The 21,808-nt window shown below is 40.8% G+C and overlaps 1 protein-coding gene across 5 annotated transcripts in view; it reads right to left on the bottom strand.

Annotated features, from left to right (window-relative positions):
• The window catches only part of IL1RAPL1 (interleukin 1 receptor accessory protein like 1), a 759,868-nt gene extending 739,824 nt beyond the window's left edge, over positions 1-20,044 (bottom strand). For 3 of the 5 annotated variants that reach the window (XM_032184122.1, XM_032184140.1, XM_032184107.1), the window contains exons 1-2: positions 2,933-3,391; positions 2,510-2,590 (exon numbers count right to left, since the gene is read on the bottom strand). The gene's annotated coding sequence lies outside the window, so the exon portion shown is untranslated. Of the gene's footprint in view, positions 1-2,509; positions 2,591-2,932; positions 3,392-19,735 lie in introns of those variants that run through there. The other 2 variants (XM_032184112.1, XM_032184130.1) reach the window with 2 other exon arrangements.
• Between the last annotated feature and the right edge of the window lie 1,764 nt (positions 20,045-21,808).

Genomic DNA, 21,808 nt, shown 5'->3' on the forward strand with positions numbered 1-21,808 from the left:
AAGGGGGTGCAATTACATGTCCTTTGCCCTACAGACTCCCCAGAAAGCATCCCACAAAGTTCACAACTGAACGTCTGTACGTGTCATCCCTGTTACGCAGCACAATCCTTTCATTTCTGCTGTAAGAACTCCAGTCTGAAGGGACACAACAATGCCCTCGTGTGATGTCCAACATCTTGGACTGGGGATGGGGGGAAGCAACAAAAGTAATAATGATGTCTTAGACAACAGGAGCCTCACAGGATTACCCCTTTGGGCCATAAGTTACATAGCGTAATATAGTTTAGTGTACGTACTTGGCCTGAGAGAATGGCATGCGGCTATGTGTTTCACTTAGCAGTACAAGCACAGACCCTTCTCCAGATGGTTTCTGACATCTTCCTATAATGCAAAATTATATTTGCCCCTCCTAGTCTTATTCCTGCACTTAAATGCCATATTGAAACATTAAAAACCTAACATAACTGGAAATTTTTAAACACAGGTTACGCACATTTGAGATAAAGCAATCAAAGTGGGTTGGGTGGATCCTAAAGTAATTACACTCCTATGACAGATTCTTGTCACTGTCACTGATGATCTACTTCACAATGGCTATTCTTTAATTTTACATCCTCAATAATGGTTATTTTTTAAGATGGAGAAGTTTTGGATGAGAATGTGGTGCATTATAAGGCCATAGGGCTGAGGAACTGTCCATGAAACTAGGAGCTAAAAATTAAAAAAAATATATATATATAATTATAAAATTATAAAAAGTTAAAAAACATACAGAATTTTCACCACAAATAACCTATAAAAGCTAATTTACATTACTACTAGCTAAAATTAACCAAAACCTTTTTTTGTTTGTTTATACTTAAAATCAGGCTGATATTAATCCCTAATATCTCATGATGACTTCCTTTGAACTTCTTTTGGAAATTTATTCTCTTCCTATGCCAGTAGCATTATTGCTCCACTTCTTGACTTTTTAATAACAAGGTATTAGAGAATTGCCTGTCCTAAGCATATGTCATGTGAAGTGTCTAAAAGTCTGAAAGAAAAAAAAATCTAATTTTTTTTAAGCTGCATTTGCAACTTGTGTTGGAATGCCAGATTTGCTGGCACGGTTTTACAGCTGAGAGGAGGGGATTTTAAAATAGTATTGGATAACCATAGGAACAAATGAGAAATATAGTGTCTTGTTATGGTAAGATAAGACATGATCTATGAGGCCTCTGCCTCATGCATATCACTATTTCTGGTGATACTGGAATGTGCTCCCAGTCAGTGAGCAAAACTGACATGCTCAGTCTTACGTACCTCTATATTAGTAACTACTGTGACATCCTGCATAATACAGCTAGGAAACAGCACCAGAACCTCAATCCTTCTGGTATCAGGATGATTTTTTAAGCAGGCTTAAGCTATGAACAATTAGTGCTAAAAGAAAGATTGCTGTTAAGGACCCTTACAAGAACAGAAAGAGCAACACTTTTGGCTACTGTTCAAACACAAGGCAGATTCTCAGCATTAAAGGCATACTTAATTTAGAGTGATAAAGCGTTATAGATCAACCAGGGCAGCCAGAGACAACCTGTAAAGCTGAACACTGTTATATGTCAGATATTAGGAAAGCATATGGGATGAGTACAGTCTTCAGAATGACAAATCACTGAATAACTGCAAATTCAGCATCTGGATTTTAACACAGGTATGTGGGGGAGCTACTGCATATGGCACTAGGAGTCCTTCTATGGCATAATGTGGAAGGCTTTGGTCAACACGCTACAAAAGGTGAATCTGGATGAACGAGTGCAAAGAAGACTGCTAAATACATAGGAATAGGAAGTCTAACTAGACTAGAAAACTGTAGCTTGTTTACTGTAATAAAAATCAGAGAAGTTATGACTGTTTTCTTGTATTCTCTCTGGGAATAAGCATGAGTCAGAAGAAAAGTAATTTTAGTTATAGGACACTAAATCCAAGCTGTCCAGAAATTGTTTTGGTCTTGAAAGCAGAAAACTGAGTAGATGGACAAACCTAAAAGAAAACTGTTATGAGAGGGAGTGGGTATTACATAACAATAAGGCCCTATCCCTAAGAACAAGCACATATATTCGGACTTATAATACATCCTGCATGGCAAGGTAGAGGATTTAGGAAACAAGTCACAATTAAAGTTTAGGAATCAGGAATCTCTCTAAAATGGATATATATATATATAATAATAATAATAAAAAAAAAAAAAAAAAAAAAAAAAAAAGATAAGAATTTTGGGAAAAAAATTAATGTAGCACCAGGAACACATATCTATAAATTCATGTGGTAGTTAGTATATGTTTCATCAGTGTCCTGTTTCACATGGAAGTAACTAGGCAGAAAGAAAAAGAAAATAAGTATATCTTATATGTGAATTATGTTACTTCACAGTAGGTCATGTAATGTGTTTTTGTTTTTTTAAAGATTTAACAACAACAAAAAGAACTCTATAAAAGAGGCTTTAAATAGCCTTTTTCTGACTCACCTTTACTATGCAAACACCCATAATTCAGAAGACATTTTTCTACAAATTTCTGTTAGTATCTCTTGTGTAGTCTGAGGCTGGCTGTTGGAGGACAATTTAAAAGTCAATGCATTTTTCAGAAGTAGACATCATGATCTATGAGCAATACTCACAATTCAATTAATTCTTTCAGACTGATAAAGGTAATAATGGAGATACACTCAATTTAAATTGTCATAAGGTGTTTCACTTGATACCAAATGACCTTCTGATTATTAAGAAGGCAAAATGACACAAAATCTGTATTAAAAATTAAACATCATTCAAATTCAAATGAATTAAAACATGCTTATTAAGAAAAGGTCAAAAGTCTAAATTCAAACTAAGAGCCCAAATATTTTATTTAAATATGCACAATACTGTGTAATAAGAAATACTGCTTACCTTCCCTCAAAGACAGTTTATTTTTCTATTTTTTGAAGTTAAAATGCTGGAATTTCACTGATGGGTAAAGATTTTTTCCACAGAGTTGTGAAAGGCTCACTGGAATTTGTGCAGAAATTTCTTCGTCCATAGGTAAAATCACCTTACAGAACTGATATGATTTGAGCAAATTAATTGTTTGGATAGCCCAGTGAAAACACGGCTTCTGATTGCATTCTCTTAGGTGGAATCTGTAGGTGGTCTGGAATCACAGAAGCTGTGTGCTCTTCATGCAGAGGGTCCTCACTGTTTGTGAGAATTGGCTTCTACAAGATTAAGCCTGAGGTGGCTTTTTATAGCCTTCCTCAATCATTCAAGCAGACTAAAAAGGCGGTGAACTCCAACCTCTGTTTCTTCAAATCCCCTCTCTGCTGTGATGCCTACGAAAAATTGAGAAGGAAGTGGTAGCTGACGGCTTCTGTCAATAGTGTTGCCAATGTGGTTTTGTTATTACTTGTGTTCCCCAGCTGTCTCTATCCAATTTCTGTCTCCTGTAAGCTGTATGCAATGGGTCCTGAATGCGTGCAATTTGGAGGAAAATGGAAACTTGGTGATTATGTACAATCTTGTAATAGAAAGAAATAATAATTCCTCCAACAACATTTAAATCCCAATTCTCATCCAAACACTAACCACAATGCCTGCCTCCCCCATAACACACACAATTGCTAATTCAACCAGGGCAAGGTAAAAGCTTTTTTTTTTTCCTCCCACACCTTCATCGTAAAAGCTTTCTAAGGATATAGGCAGATGCACATTTTGTCTGCATAAAGTCATTGCATGAACTTATGGACAGAGAGGATATAAAAACATCTCTCATGGAAAAAGTCCAGCTTGGCCTTTAAAAGCAATAAAGCCCTTAATTGAAATCTGCTGAACAAACATTATCTGCTGGAGTGCTAAGTGCATTTAGGTTTTCCTGTAAATGGGAAATATGACCATAGCGAATTCTGTTTTCAGTGGAATTGTTTCACCAAACCTTTGCTTGCCCAGGCCTTTTTTTGGCAGAACAACTGGGAGGAAAGAACATAAAAGACCAAGGAGGCTTGTAGCCTACTCCTGAAGTTCAGCTGCAACATAGAGTGATGCCCTGGACAGTAGCTATGCTGGAAGCACATTTGCCTCTCCAGGCCTGAACATGAGCACTCCTAGTGCAGGACCGCACCTCTCCATCACAATGGGAGTGAGGGAGGCAAGAGGAAGGGGAGCCCTGCAAGATCTGCTCTGACCTGTATCAACAGCATGCTATTGATGGGCATAGTGGTTCTGGGGCATTTCAAAGGGCAACAGCAAAGGTGTGAGCGTTTTCTGAACACAGATACAGAAAGACACAGATCCAAATCATAAGGCTAAGAGTGAGCTAATATATTCCAAAGACTTAAATATCTGTTTATAAACATGATTTTCATATTTAGTCAGATTACCTCTTTCCATTTCACTCCTACATTTCACATGTACCTTTTACAATGTAATAATTAAGAAAGTACCATCTGTATAACAAAAAAACCAGAAACAACTGCAGAGCCTCTGATTATTAGCTCACATTCCCGAGGAGGAGGAGTACAGTACACATAAATGTTTTCCTGAAGGAAACCCATCCATCTTCTTTGATAGGATTCTTTCTTTTGTGCTGCCCTAACCCCGCAAAACACCATCTTACCCTATCTTAACATCTCACAGTCTTTAATGTATTTATTCCCACAGGAGGCCTGTAAAGTGAGAGTCGCTGTCACCCTGTTTGACTCATGGGAACTGAAACTGGAAGACACATCTGCACAGTCAAGCAAGGCAATGCTCAAGTCACCTCCCTCCCCAGCTCCCACATCATCTGCACTGCCTAACGTTAATTCAGTGCTGGTTTCTGATTTGAATTAGTGGGCAAGGGAAGATAATTCATGCCACGGGCCACTGCTAATGCCAAGGTTAGCAGTGCTTGCTTGTGTCTATGCTAAACTATCCTCAGCTTCCCAGTAAGCCATGTATTCCTAAACTATGTATTCCTAGAGGTAGTCTAAGATATGCAACACCTACCATCAGTTTTGTGTGTGAAAAAAATATCTCCTTTGTAAACTAGAGCTTAACTATCACTTCACATAACCTGAACTAACATTACCCCCAAATCCTACAGAAAACAACAATAACTAAGTTTTGGGACCACCACAGGTGGCTGATAAGAGACCCAAGGCAAGGTCCTGGCCCACCTACTTGAGAGGTGGTGGAATCTGAACCACTTGGCTGTCATGGCACTCCAGAATGCGGTCCCTCTTCCTGGCATGTGGCCAGATGGCCCTCAAGAGCTGCCAGGGAGGAACAACACCCCACAGCCAACCCCACTCCTTCACCTGGGAAACGATGTTACACCAAGTCTTAACATTGACCTAGGAGGCAGGGGTTTCTCTCTAGAGATGATGTATGTTATATAACTGAAAAGATTACATGATCAACCTAAAGTCATGCCAGAGGCTTCTGACGGACACCTAGGACTTCTCAGTTCCTTAATTATTAAAAGTTAATGTTCACCCCAGAGCAGCCCTGCCAGCTGTTACAAAGCACACATGGCTGAAGACTACAAGGAGGAAGTGCTTCCTGACTACTGGGAAATTGTAGCTTTCCAAGCACCAACACTCATCATCTGCAAGCCATGTGGCTATGCATGGGGGCACCTGGTGTCCTCCCTGCCAGCCAAGTGCTGCCAGTGCTCAGTTGGCATTGAAAAGGAGGTTGCGCTTCATCAAAGTCACCCATGCTGATCTAACGGCAGAGCTCCCCTTACTTCATCTGGCAGGTATACAACTAATTTTCTGTCTGTCTCATGAGATCGCAGGAACATGTGACATATGACATAACAACTGTATCTCTTTATAATATAAGTGATGTGCTCAAAAGTGAGTCACAATCATTGCTAATGACTGATGATGGCTACAACGTCTCAGCTGATATAATTGAATAAATTCCACATAGCTAAACATAACTGATATATTTCTATATCACAACACTTCAAATAAGGGGCTGTTTAAGGATATTTACTCTGCCTTTTATTTTTTTTTTAATTTATTGTTTACTGAAAGTGAGGTGTGGACAGCCACAGAAGGTGAAGTGAATGTGAACTTCATTTGTTCATGAAGCTGATAAAATTGTTCTTGTTTTATCCACACATTGTAGACAATGGTTATCTTAAAAGCCGTACACTATACACATAATGTAACACAAAAAGTGGGCTATATTGCCAGACACCAAGAAAACACAACCTCCAACACCAACCAGTATGTTACAGAACTTCTATCTGAGTTCAGCAAACTAAAGTTGACGAAACCCCATAGAAGTTACACTAGTTTCATACTGAACACTGTAATGAACACCCTTTTCTATTTTAAATATTTCTAAACATTGAAAAGAAAGTGCGTTTTGATAGACAGCATAGTTTAATTTCATTCTTTAATAAGAAGTAAGCAAAAATTGGGGCACTTCACACTGAAGATATTTTAAATATAAGCTTTTTATAGTAAGAGGGTAGATTTTCCCTCTAAAATAGAGAAAGATCATTTGCATTTGAAAACAAGTCATAAAGATATGTGCGTCCAGACTTAATTCCAAATCTACTTACTAACCACTGAATCACAGAATTTCTAGGTTGGAAGAGACCTCAAGATCATCGAGTCCAACCTCTGACCTAACGCTAACAGTCCCCACTAAACCGTATCTCTAAGCTCTACATCTAAACGTCTTTTAAAGACCTCCAGGGATGGTGACTCAACCACTTCCCTGGGCAGCCTGTTCCAATGTCTAACAACCCTTTCAGTAAAGTTCTTCCTAACATCCAGCCTAAAACTCCCCTGGCACAACTTAAGCCCATTCCCCCTCGTCCTGTCACCAGGCACGTGGGAGAATAGACCAACCCCCACCTCGCTACAGCCTCCTTTAAGGTATCTGTAAAGAGCAATAAGGTCACCCCTGAGCCTCCTTTTCTCCAGGCTGAACAAGCCCAGCTCCCTCAGCCGCTCCTCGTAGGACTTGTTCTCCAGGCCCCTCACCAGCTTCGTTGCCCTTCTCTGGACCCGCTCAAGCACCTCCATGTCCTTCTTGTAGCGAGGGGCCCAAAACTGAACACAGTACTCAAGGTGCATCCTCACCAGAGCCAAGTACAGGGGGACGATCACCTCCCTAGCCCTGCTGGCCACACTGTTTCTTACGCAATCTTTTTTTTTTTTTTTTTTTTTTTTTTTTTTCTTTTTGATGTTTCAGCTTTTATTTGCAAATTCATCTGTACATTCTCACTTGGTCGTTGAGACCCTTTCCATTGTCTTCAGGGTTGGTTTGGGTTTTTTTGGTTTGGTTTGGCTTTGGTTTAATAGATAATCCTTAAACCAAAATCAAAAACCCATGGAGGAAAAATGTGTTATTGGAACATAAGCTTATCTAGTATTTCTTCTCTTTCTGTGATGTCCTTTAGTTTTCAGTTAAAAAAAAATATATATATATATATATATAAAACTACTTCTAATTGCAAATTCAGTCATCTTCATTCATCAGAATTAAGCATAGGCTTTGAAGTTAATTTGGGAGCACACTGCCGGGTTAACACCACAGAAACAAAAGTAATAATAAAAGCAAGGATTGTAAAACTACAGTTCCTACCTTCCTACCAAACAAACAATATATTTATTTATTTCCATGTTTCAGGCAGCACTGATACAGCCTGATACATTTTGTACTGCTTTTTATATACATGCACATTTAAGTTTTTATATTAAGGTTTTGTTATTAGATAGATCTCAGTCTGACCATATATTATAGATATTTCAAGTAATGTTTTTTGTAGTCTGTGTCAGTGTGGGACTAAGCACAACAAAATACGCATTAAAATCTTGACTACTACTGTAACAAACTCATTTACACTGCAAGTAGTTCCTGCCAATCTCTGAGATATACTGGCCACAAATTCCCGTATTTTATGAAACAGAGACTCCCTTTGAGTTATGAATTCAGGACTAATACAAAGCCAACAGCCTATCCTGCACATGTCAAGATACTGTCATTCAGGTGACTGCTGGCCTCTTGACTCCTTGACTTCTAGAAACTTTGAACCAGTTCATTTAGTAGTGCACAAAAGAACTCAGATAGAAAAACATATGTAGGTCTGGACTAGACATGCAGGCAAGACTTTGTGTACTAGGTCTTGGTCAAGTATTGTAATTTTCAATTTAGGGCTCTTGAATGCTATGAGTACATGTAGTTAAATACCCCCTAACAGTATAAATAAACAAATAAAAGTAAGGGTCATGAAAAATGACATTATGGCTGTATTTTTCAATATTAAAACCCATGATTTCATTAATAAAAGATGTGTATGTGCATGTATATTTCTATTTCTATATATGCATGGATAGTGCATGCATCAGTATTAGCCAAAAGACATCAAAATAAATACAGATTAAAGCTAAAAGATTCATTTTGATAGGAGGCAATTAAGATGGCTGGCAAGCCTTATTTACACATTTCCTGTGTTTTTATATATTTAAAGAAACATCAAAGGCTTTTAACAAGAAAATTATATTCTCACAGCCATGAAGTATACTCTTTTGATTACATTACAGTGGCTGTACAATACAACTTCTTTGCTTGCTGACAATGGGTTTTGCTATGTTAATTAAATAAGTAATGTGTCTGTGATCTTTATTCATTAAAATTAATGCAATAATATCTATGCTGTAGGCTCATATTGCACTCAATCTGGCAAGCTGAATGAAATGGCTTCACTGGAGTTACCCTAAGCTTATTCTTGATGTAACACAGAGCTCTGACAGGAGTTTCTGTGAGAAATTGGTTTACCCTTGCATCTCTTGATATTATTCCCTGTCAGCAGCTTGAATGTCTTTGGAGGAGATGAACATGCCCCATATTAGCTGACGCTACAAAGTGCAAGTCACCACTTGTTGTAAGGCACAGGGCAAAAGACAGTGGGGCCCGCGTGTGATGGAGGACATGCAGCATCACCGCCAAGATCTGTAGTCCAGCCAGGGGCGAAAGCTGTTGGCTGGAAAAAGCCCAAACGGTGGCACTGAGTACAGCTTGTTCTTTCTAGTAACAGGGCTTAAACCAAACGGTAGAAATTTTCTGCATGAAAGTGGAGATTTGCCAGCCTCTGGGATTATCTCCCAGAGAAGTAGGAACTGCCATGCTCTGGCTTTCCCTTCTGAAAAGCTGATCTTCATGATCTACCGTGAGTGTACAACAGGTGACAATCCTTCACCGGCAGTCAAACACACTGCATGAAATTCAAGAAACTTGCTGCTATGGTTTTAAGATTGCCTAGTCCAATTCACCTTATACTGCCACCAAAAGTAGTCTTTTCAGCAACTCCCTGGGCACTGGATGAGAATTTCCTGAATAGGACCAAACAGCAGAAAGACATATGATTATTAATATTATTGTCCTGTTAACTAGGTTACCATGTTACTGCTGAAACATGGGAAAAAGGAAAAACACAAACTACTTTTGATTTATCGATATATCCATATTTTATATAAAATCAGTTCAAACATGGTGGAAAAAGAAAATGAACCTTAAAGTAAAAAGACTAATTACTATTTAGGAAACAGGCAGATGACCCAGACATCTCTAGTAGTATGACTCAGAGCACTATTTTTATATTTGTATTATTTAGCATCTAAAGACCATAACTGAGAGTCCTTTTCTGCTAAGAACTCACATTAAGTACTCAGAAATTATCTTACCTTCCATGATCAATTTTCTATTAAAAAAAAAATCATTACATTTTTACTTGTAAATTGCCATCTTTTTATTCAATATAACCCTCCCAAAATCCAAATACCTAATACAAAAAATATGAATAGAAACTCTTTAACCAACATGGATTTTTTTGGAGGAGAGCAAATACTTTCCATGATTTTCAAGGACTGGCAGATAAACGAATTTCTCCTGGTGTGTAGGGAAGAAAATGACATTAACTTTTCCTCTAACTTTTTCCTCCATATATATTAAAATAGAAATCTTTTAAGAGATTAAACAGACAAGAAGGCAGGTATTTTTATCTTCCAGAATTTAGAGACAGGAAACCAAGGCATGGGCAGATTTAGTAGTTTCTTACAGAGAAGAAATATTTGCAAATTAAATGGGACTGAGGTCCTGTAGTGGGTTTACGTGGCAAGGTTTTGGTAGCAGGGGGCTATAGGGGTGGTTTCTGTGAGAAAGATCTAGAAGTTGCCCCATGTTTGGGAAGGGCCCCATTGTTTTCCAGATCTGAGCCAATAAGCAATGTTGTTTGCGCCTCTGTGAGAGCATATTTAAGACAGGGAAAAAAACACTGCGCCAGACAGCAGCCAGGAGAGTCAAGGGAGTGAGAAACAGCCTGCAGGTGCCAAGGTCAGTGTAGAGGGAGGGGGAGAGGTGCTCCAGGTGCCGGAGCAGAAGTCCCCTGCGGCCTGTGGTGAGGACCATGGTGAAGCTGGATGTCCCCCTGCAGCCCATGGAGTACCACGGTGGAGCAGGGTTCCACGCTGCAGCCTGTGGAGGAGACCACGGTGGAGCAGGTGGCCCTGCACCGACGGAGGCTGCCGCCTGTGGAAGACCCCTGCTGGAGCAGATTCCGGGCCGGACCTGTAGCCCGTGGAGAGGAGACCACGCAGGAGCAGGTGACCTGGCAGGAGCTGCTGCCCGTAGGGGAGCCAGGTTGGAGCAGTTTGCTCCTGAGGGATGGACCCCGTGGTACGGACCCATATCTGGAGCAGTTCTGGAAGAGCTGCAGCCTGTGGGAAGCCCACGCTGGATCAGTTCATCAAGGACTGCATCCCGTGGGTGGGACCCCACAGCACAGGGGACGAGAGTGACCGAGAAGGAGCGGCAGAGAAGAAGTGCTGTAGACTGACCATAACCCCCATTCCCCCGTTCCCCTGCGCTGCTCGGGGGGAGGAGGTGGAAGAGGGTGGATGGGGGGAAGGTGCTTTTGGTTTGCTTTTTCCTTTGTTTTCTCACTTCTCTCACTTGTTAGTTGTAGGCAATAAATCTTACTATCTCCTTATGCCGTCTGTTTTGCCCGTTACAATAATTATTGTGTGATTTTCTCATCCTTATCTCAATCCTTGAACCCTTTTCACATATTTTCTCCCCATTCCTCTTTGAGGAGGGGGAGTGAGAGAGCAGCTGTGGTGGAGCTCGGCTGCCCACTCGAGCAGAACCACGACAGGTCCCCAGGCTTTAGAGGTCCAAAGTCTTCAAGTGAATTTTGTTAAAGAACAACAGCCCCAAAAAACTCATATTGTAAAGCAGTAACTGAAATTAAATGTCATTCATCTATAATTGTATTTATATTTGCCTTATGTTGAAGTATTTACAATTCATTGCTAAGGACTTGTTTCTTTCTTCCTACACTCAGTAAGGGAAAAAGTTTATAGTCACACCACAGACCGTAAAGTTAGCTTCCTGCTCTAAGTCACCTCTGGAGGTAAATATCCCTTCAAGAACTGTAGAGGGGCACTCAAGTTTTGTGAGCTTTTGTGAAAACTCACCTTTGCTACCTAACCTAATTATTTCTACTATTTTCATACCAAACATGTAAAACTAATTTTAGGATGCCCAAGAAATAAAGGCCATACAAGACATTAACTATTACGGAAGTCTTAAGCATTAAGTACTATTACAAACAGATGCAATCCAGACAAAACACTAATTAAGGAAGGTCCCTTGAAAGCAAACAGCCAGCAGTAGATATATAGTGTCTGTCCATTGAGCCATGTGATTACTCTTTAATAGAAAGTTTATAAAGCACTAAAGAGGCAATAGGAAAGAGGATATATTAATCTAACCAAAGATTAAAAGATATTTATATTGTGATTAATCTGCATTATTTTTAGGACAAACTAGCCTAGGCTATATACTAATACTGCATATATATTTAGTGATTATTTTTAAAGGGTTTTATTAGTTTTTCCTCATCAAAGTAATTGAAAGCATCAGAGATAACCTAACAATCTTTCAAGAATACAGACTTTCATTTCTACAAAGAAACAAAATATGAAGGATGTATATTTTAACTGATGGGAATTGATGATACTGACGACAAATGTCAACAACATTTATGGATTTCTGTTAAAGTTTACATGATTTTCTTTTTCTAATCAATGTTAACCCACTGAAGATAAGAAATAGCATGAGTTTTCTCGCAGAAAATAACAAAAATGAAGAAATTGGATGATAAAGCTGTGCAAAACTCTTGGAGATTGATCCAACCCTACTGAATGCAGTAGATATTTTTCCATTTCCTTCAATGGGTTTTAGATTAAGACCTTAGTACTGAGGACTCAAAAGAGACAAATTAGATTGTCCAGTAAGCATTAGTAAAACCTTCATTAAGCAGTACTCTAATTGCCAGATCTGTAAATGGAATAGGTAGTAAAGAATACTGGTTACAGGATCATACTTACAGTTCGTCTAATTAGTGGACACCAATAACAAATCCTTTGGAAGAATCATCCTTTATAAATCTCAGATGCGTGCATCCATTGATTGCACTGTAACTGGAATTCAGCAGGTGATCTTTTGGTACACAAGCTGATAGCCATCTTATTCAACTATCTATTAGGCTGATAACCTTTTTATCTGTCTATTACAATATAAAATTTATTTATTTTTTTCTTATTCCTGGACTTACTCAACATATTTTATCCTACTAGACCTCTTTCTTTGCTGTATCCTTACCAATAAGAACCAAAGGATTTGAATGAGCTAAAGCAAGGAGTAGAGTTTTCCTTTACTCATTTTAGATTTGTCACAATTTAATTTTATTGGTCATCAGGGAAACAATATGTAAGAGAATCCAAAATATTTTTCAATAGCCTTCAGTATTCCCTATTTCATCCTCTGTTCTCCCATATAATTTCTTGTTCTTTTTTTTTCTAAATAATAAAAATCTTTCTTCTCTTCTTCAGATAGGAATCTTTTCATGTAGAGATCTTTCCTTTTTTCCTGTCATTCTCTTTCTTCTTTCCTTAATAGCTTGCTGGATCAGGAGTGACCAAAAGCAGACACATTATTCATACTCAATATGAGAGTTATCAGTAGTAAAGCAAGTGTTACACAAGAAATGCTAAACAATGTTTTGCATTCCTTTTACAATATGCATTTCAGCTTTCTTCTGCTGTGCACTGAGCGAATACTTTGATTGAGCTTTTCTGTAATAATAGGCAAGAGATTTGTGATAGTAGCTGCTGCTCTGTTGGAAACATATAGGAAACATTCAGATTTTATCTTCCAAAGTGTTACCACATATTTTTCTAAAATTACAGATGATACCATATAACCCTGACTGGTGATCTTTGATGGTCCTTTTAAAGTATATTTCAGTTTGGGTATTCCAAAATAAATCTGTGTTATCTTCAAGTAAGCAGCATTTACAGATCATTAAAAAATATATTAATATTAAAAACAAACAAACAAACAAACAAACAAAAAACAACACCTTTGAAAACATCTACCATCTCATATTATGTTTGAATCACATTATGTTTTCTATGTTTAGCATTAGAAATAACTGGAATATTTTCTCTTGATAGCTGCATATGTATGTGAGTAAAAGCATATATATGTAGAGGCAGACATATGCAATGTACACAAACACATGCACAAATACTAAATATGACATATATGCAGAGAAAAGGAGAGACTGCCAGTGAACTTGATTTAACATTAGTGCTAGCACACTGACTTCAGCTATGGAACCCCACAAATAACATCTAATAGAAAGTTGACAGCCAAACCTTCTCTGTTTTGTTAGAGGAGATTAGATGTTGAGTAAAATAAACTCTACGTGTAGAAAATATGCAGATCTTATTGACAGATTGATACACAGACATCTCTTTACACACACAACTTGCAGAAAAGGAAACGTCATGTATTTCCAGTTATGTCATTCTAAGATGAGCAAAGGTGAAACTTCCTGGGGGGTGGGGATGGGGAAATTTAAACTTGGGAGAAGACAGCCATAAGGCATTGAAGAGAAGTTGAGGATACAGGAATGCCAAGGTGCTATACAGTGACAGCCGTGCTCTGCTCCCATCCTGAAATTCTGTGCACCGAACTGTAATCTGACAGACACAGGGCTAAAACTGTTGCCAGGGACCAGTGCCACACAAAAGCATCTAGGCTAAACACATCCCTCTTCTGACACAGTGGCTCCATCCCAAGGTTTTCATCATACTGAGAGATCTTCTTGGTGTAGAAATTATCCTTGTGACGTATGATCCACTAAGCTCAGAGTCAAATCCAGCAGAAGTACACTGCCAAATAGATGTAGGCATGGACAAAAGTAGATGTGAGCCCCTTACACCATTCAGGTACAGTAATTCAGTTTGAGGCAATTGGTCTGGGAATCCCAACAGGTCACTAGCATTTAAACTCACTCCTAGCATCACCTGGAGTAGTCTTTCCATGTGTATTATAAAGATGTATGTTACTATGACTTCATTTTCCTTGAAACAGTCTAAACTTTTGGCTGGGACTGAGTTTGCTGAAATTGTTACTGACTGTTCAAGCACACACTATCAGGAGGAACTTAATAGGTGAAACAGAGATATTGAGGTTCTACACAGCAGTTGCACTATCATTGTAAGAGGAATCCTTACAAAAGGATTTTGTCTGCCTTTTCTAAAATTACCAATGGGAGACATTCTTTCTCTCATGTTCCTACCCACTTATTTTATGAAGAAGTACCTCAGTATACCTCAAGTGAGAGGTCAGGTCTTGCTGTGCAACTAAAAACAGGCTTGTAGATGTAAAGATGACAGGCCTTGCTCTGAAGACAGTAAGCATGTTAAAAAAAAATAAATAGAGCAGTAGAGTTAGGAACTGGAATAACTTGGAATGTCTCAGTCTTGCCAGTGAAGAACACAGAAAAGTAATATATAAATATACCCCATCTCATGAAAAACAGGAGCTACATCACCAATGACTATATACTTAAACACTTTCTCAACCCTTGTTTTAACCCATTTTGCTAGTCTTCATCTTCTTGCTCTTTCATAATGTACCATTCCTCAAGGCTAAATGAAGGTCCTAGAGCACAATGGACCAGGGAACAGAAAAACTTCCTGATGCCTCTGGCCATCCAGTTAGCAAGTATTACTACCCCTTGTTTGCTTGCTAGCTGTATAGACTGTGTAGGTCTTCTTGTTGCATTAATTAGGTTTCTGTCTTTCTTTTTAGAAGCTATGCTGGCCACTTCCTAAATTACACAGAAAACTAAAAATAAAATCTAGCACATTAGCAGAAATGTGAATGGTTCATTTTCTCCTTTTCTCCCTTTACATCCCTAATCATAATCTATGTGGGGAATTACTTAAATTGATGCTATGACTGTGGTAGGACATGCCTATGTGCTGTTCTTATAAACATGAAATTTATAAGCACAGAAGACAGTAAAACTGATGCCCTTGATTCATTTGTTCAGACCTAGTTATTGAAGCATAAATAGCATGCTATATAACACCATTAAATGGCCCAGAACTACCTGTAATGCACAGGTACTGTGAGACCTAGAAAAACAAGACTACCCACCATTAAAACAGCTAGATCTTCTTGGTCTTATACAGCTCTTACAAATAACACAGGATTTTCCGCTTTTGCAATAGGACAGAGCTCCATATGCAAATCCCTCAGGGGAACATGCAAAGTTTGAATATTGTAATTAATAAAACACAACCTTTCATCTTCATTCTTTTCCCCTCCTCCCCCTCAAAAGAGCTTTCTTACAAATATTAATTAATTTTAAGCTATCACAAGTAAAATTATTTGCTGCGTTTTAGCTGTTTTTCTTTTAAGAATATGAAAACAAAATAACAGTATATGAAAAATAATAGGTTAAATTATCCTTCCTGAGTCACTGTGGTCCATCATATCATATTTAATTACAATTTAAAATAAAAAAAGCATACTCTTTAACTGATAGAACATAATAGCTGCTTTGGTGCTGCTGTAGATGTGCATGGTAAGGACTTAAAGAAACATGCGGATTACTGACCTGACAGGACATAGCTATAATCCAAAACAGCCATTATGGTCTCTATTGTAAATTCTTCTTATTTCATGGAGCCTTGACACAACGGATGGCAACAAGATAGAGGTTTATAATAGAAATGCTGATACAACCTTATCTATAGCTGTGCAAATGGTGACGCTATAATTAAACTTTACAATTTGAGCACCACTAGATAAGTTGCTAGTTTTTAATCATATTAATCAGATCTGGGATGTCTCAATTGTCATATATTATCATGCTGCATGCACTAAAAACAATAAGATTCCCAGCCACTAAAGATCATAGCTATTATGAAACACAAAAGTATATCCTAACACTTCTCTGTAAGTGCAAAAAATACCGAATGAGAACCTCAGTCAATTACCCATTTTTTTGTTTTGTTTTCTAATGCATGGATTTGACATAATGGCCACAGAAAGTACTCTGAATACATTACAAGAATATCACTGAATAGGAAAAAAAAAAAAATGCTTCATTAAGTTCTGCTGTGTGCTTCAATTTTTCCTGTCAGCAGTAAAACAAGTCTACTGTCTTCAGTGACAGCAGCAGTCAGAAGCCCGCTCTTTCAGAGGGAGGCACCGAGATTATTCTCCATGTGCTGCTGCTGCTGCGGTAAAAGAAGCTGACTTCCCAGAGCTACCAAAGAGTAGGTGACCAAACCCTCATTGCTTCAGTGGTCTGAGATTTGGAGTCTGGGAAAGTTTAATGTAAATATTTCTCTTCATCTATCCAAGTGATTTACAGTTTTATTTCAGCAAGGAAAGTTTCCTCTTAAAGAAGCTATATTGGCTGCAAAAGGAATGGATATTGCATTGGAGCTGAAACCTATTTTTACTGAGTGGTTGTCGCTAACTACAGCAATGAAATTAAACTATAAATAAAGCTTGGTGCTTATCATTCCGTACTACTCTAAATTTGCAAATCCTTGCAGCCAGCATGCCAGTTTACACGTATCCAATGATATATTCCCACACTGTTAATGCCTACACTTTTGCAGAATGGGTTTTATAACACTTTCTCTGGACAGTATTGGTCTCCTTGAGATAGGTAGCACAGGTATGCAGCATGTGTGCCACAAGAAGTGTGTGTCAGGAATTAAAGGGAAAGAATGTGCCTGTAATCATGTGTGACAGAGCAGAGCATGCCATGGACATTTCTGAAAATTACAAGAGCTGTAGCAATGCATAGGAGTTGCCGTAGTGTTATTCTGACCCCTGAAGGATGGAAACAGAGTTAGCTGCACAGCTGTTTTTTTCCAATTTACTCACTATACTCCATGAATGTCAAACTCTAAACTGCATTAGCTGGATTTATTAGTGTTTGCCCAGACTTATCCTCAAGAAATATGAAAATATTCATGAACTAACGCTAAAGGAACTTTAAAATACTGATGTTTTCAGGGAAGCAGAAGAAAAAGAAATATTTTTCAGGGCAGTGTTAAAAACACTGAGATAGTACATTAAATGTGATAAAGAGTAGGTATGAAGAGATCATGTTTATCAAGAGATGTAAAAGCCACTCTGCCCTAGCCTCTTTGAAAGTGTAAAGGTGTTTAGTGAAATTCTGCTAGAATGAATCCAGAGTGAAATGGGGTAGGACATAGGCCAGCGATGATAAGATCACTCATTTCAGCTGCGTTAAGATTTCAGCAGGCTTACACTTTTCAGAAAATGTATCCATGGGGCCTCAGCAGTGCTTTTGAGAGCTTATCTGTCTTCAAGGAGTCTTATTTTTTTTCTTTCCTCAGAACAGATGAAAATAGTGATTTATGACTCTAAAGTGGGTATTAGAATAAAGGCTACCCGGATCCTGCTCTCTTTGCGGACAATTCAGGAAGAAAGTCCACCTGAGTTGAACCTATGAGACTCCTGGCACACCTTTGCCTTCACCTACTTGCTTCTGAGATGCTCGCAACGTCTTAACGGGCTACCGTTCCCCCAGCTTTAATGCTAGGTCCTCCCTTTAGATCCTTTTGTGAACATAACAGGTCGATTAGGCCGCTGTATCTGGCAACACTTGGGGTTTTTTGCTGTTGTTTTTGAGCGGGATGGGAAGAAAAAACCCGTCCCCGTCTCGGCCTCGCGGACAGGACGAGGGTCCAGCGGTGTTCCTCTCGGATGCAGGCGAGGGAGGGAGGGGGATCAGCCTAAATTTCGGCCGCCTTCCTGCCCCGTTCTGCTGCCGCCTCGCACCGCAGGCCCGGGGTGCCGGTGACCTTGCCGGGGATCAGGCAGCCGGCTCTGCCCTTGCGGGAGCTTTTCGGGAGCCCCCTCGTAGGGAGAGGGCGGCTGCCCCCAAGCTCCCCGTCCCGGGCAAGCCCGGCAGCATCACGCCGGTGCTGGAGGCGGCCCGCAAGAGGCAAGCCCCTGCCGGCACCGAGCGGGGATCTCCCCTCCTCTGCCCGGGTCTCCGCCGCCAGCGTGCCAAAGTTGAGCCAGGTGATCGATGCGCCGTGTGAGCACCTCGTTACACGATCGGCGACTGATGCCACTGATGTAATCAAGTTACATAATCACCGTCTTTTTTTTTTTTTTTTTTTTCAAATACATCCATCTTCCTACAGAAAGATCTGCATATCTTCTGCCATCCATTATGCATGAAGCCACCAGCAGCACAGAAGGGTATATATTTTCGCATACACTACAGAACTTTAGCATTGCAGTGCCTTGCACTGTACAACGTCATCACTATCGATTCCCTCAACCTTCCCCCATTCCCTCTATCAGAATTGATTTTGCAGAAAAAGATTAGCAAGGTGCACTGCTTGGATCCCTCTAAATCTCTAAAGGCTGAAGTGCTTTCCCTGTGTTTTTAAAAAGACGGTCTTTTCTCTCCTTTTCCTTTCTCGCTTCACACCACAACTAACAGAGGAATTAATTCACACACAGCCCTCAGCCAGATGAATATATGTATGAAATACCGAAGATAGGATCTCTGTTTGCAAATCTTCAACTCCCATGCACGTGGTCTGAGGTTCCAGCAGGTAAGTTGATGGGTGTAAAAAAATATCTTATGGGAGCAGGTGGATGAGAGATTTCTAGGCTAGCAACATATATAATATTTTTCTTCTGTCAGAAAGGGATTTTTTTTCCTTACCGTCTCTCAGTGTAATTTCCTCGCAGGATTTGCAGGAGCAGTTGTAATCCCAAATCACCAGGGGCATTTAACCCCCTTAGCACCAGGACACCATTCCACGATTAATAAGGACTGCCACCTTGAAGTTTAACAACTTGAAAAATGGGATTTGTCTACCTCCATTGCAGCTCTGAAATGCAGCAGAATGCTGCACGGAGTTGAAAACATTTGTTTTAGACGGCGGATGGGATCCGGTCTAATATTTAACAGATTCCATCACGGAGAGCTTCCTTACTATCGCATGCCCTTCTCAGCCAAAATTATTAAGAGAAGAGGGGGGAGGGGTCAAAGAAAAAGAGAAAGAGGAGAAATTAAAGCCTCCTTGCCCGGCACGCTCTCACGGTACTCTCCCAGATACAGAGGGAGCAGAGAAGAGGATTTTTTTTTTTTTTTTTTCTGATTTCTGATTTATCACAAGCAGCAGCCGCCGGAATACCTTCTGCAGTTATTTCACTCAAGTGCCAGCAGCGGCCGGATCCCCTCGCACCGGGGCAATGCAGCAAGCACCCAAGTGCCCACCTCAATCACCCGCCACCAAGTTTAGCCACGCCGGGACTCCCGCCCGGATAAAATGACCTTACCCGCGGGAGTCTTCCGAAATATCCCTCCGGTGCGATCCGTCCAGCGAGGCGAGCACCGCTCACTACCACCACCACCACCGCCACCGCCGCCACACTGCGCACTCGGCCGGAGGAGCCCCGCGTTCACTCCCGGGGCTGCTGCTGCGCTGGCCGCGAGTGCCGGGGACGTGGCGCCCATCCATCCGCCGCGGCCGCAGGTAATTCCATACGCACTTCGGCGGCGCCCCCCCGGTCCCCCCGAGTCGCCCCTTCCTTCCTAGTTCAGAAAGTGCCCGCGCCGCCGGCGGGAGGTACCATCCAGGTGCGGCGGCGGGGGGGAGAGGGGGCAGGGGGGTGACCGGCCTGGGGGCCCCCCGCGGGCAGCTCCGCGTCCAGCGCCGCCACCGCCGCCGCCGAGGGCCGGATCCGGGCTGCCGGGCACAAGTATCCGGAGAGCGGCGGTCCGGAGGGGTTTCCTGGTGCCGTGCCGAGCGGGGGGGGAAGCCGGGGGGAGGATGCTTCCCGGGTCCTAGCACCCTCGCCGCCGCGGCAAAAGGGGGGCGGGGGTGATATTGGAGGAAAAAAAAAAAAATCTCCAAAGGGAAAGGAAGAAGAAAAAATCGGTTGTCCACTTGCCCCGAATGATGCGAATCCCCAGTGGAAATGACAAGTGATCAGCAAAGAACAGGAGGTCTTGATTGAAAACCACAATCCACCCAAAATATCCTAAGGAGCAAAGGAAGAGAGAGAGAGAGAGGCGAGAGAAACTGCAATGCATAAATGATTCCAGTGTTTCTACAAGACCGGCTCATTTGATTGAATGCATTCTCCGCTCTGCTGCGAGTCATAAAGAAGATACTGTTACTGCCACCCCATGGATGCTTCGGTACTCGCCACCGGCGGCTTTGCAAGCATGACTTTGGGAGGCTGATTTTTTTTTTATTTTTTTATTTTTTTAATTTATTGAGGGGGGGAGGAGAGGTGGGGGAGGGCCCTTCGCGGGGATCCACCAGAAACTCCCCGGCAGCGGGGATCTCTCCGCCCGGCGCATCCCGCTGCACCCCCGCAGCGCCGGGGCGCGCTGCGCTTTCCCAGGGACGGGGAGAGCGCCCGGGCAGCGGGGCACGGCTTCGCCTCTGCCCCCTGCCCCTCCCGCTCCCGAAGCCGAGTGTTGTTTCAAAAGAGATGATACATTATCTATTCTTGGATTTTTATAAGGCAAACTGTGGGCCTCGCTGTTGCCATGGGATCTTCTTTGTGCGAACTCTCTGAACTGTGTGGGAACAGTTTTATTTCCTTCCCTTCAGATTCTTCGGTTTTTTTCCTTTTTTTTTTTTTTTTCTTCCCTTCTTCTCTGCTGTAACTCTTCTGAAGATATGCATCAAAATGTAACTGCGTTGTTGCCAATTAAGATTAACAGCAGCTGCAAGGTGCATCTGATTAGGAATGTTAATTACTTCATGAAATAAAGTCATTTGCAGATGTTTATAATACTAAACAAATGTTCTATAAAGTGTAACATACCAGTAGTCCCACAATAAATTTGGCCAAATTCATGCACAAATGTGCGGGGAATTATGCATCCCCTCTTCCATAGCACTAACCTTGCAAATGCACACTCACAGGAAGAGATGCAGAATGTTGCCCTACGTACAGAGAGATGGTTGGGTCTGAGGCATTTCATCCTCTAACAACCTAGCGTGCAGGCTGGAAGCGTGGAGGGGAGGTAGATATCTGAGCAATATGAGCTAAACATGTACTTTTATATGTACACATACATATATATATAATATGCATAAGTGGTATTCTTCCAAGCTGTGACAAAGTACTAGGTATCATTTGGCTATCACAAAGTCAAACCTGTAGGCATAGAGAAGAATCCAAAATACTACGTTTTTTAAAACCCTAACATTTTACAAGACAAGGGAGAAAGAGAAGAAAACCATCATTTGGGACAGTGTGAATTTATTAAGTCTCTTGTTAGAGGATGCAGGATTACTGATAGGCAGATAAAGTGCTGAGCAGAGTCAGAGGGTTGCCAGAGAGCTGGGAGCTGTTGTAGAATAAGTGAGATCATGCACACCCCCACCTCAC

The sequence above is a fragment of the Aythya fuligula genome, chromosome 1, assembly GCF_009819795.1.
Source record: "Aythya fuligula isolate bAytFul2 chromosome 1, bAytFul2.pri, whole genome shotgun sequence".
Lineage (NCBI taxonomy): Eukaryota > Metazoa > Chordata > Aves > Anseriformes > Anatidae > Aythya > Aythya fuligula.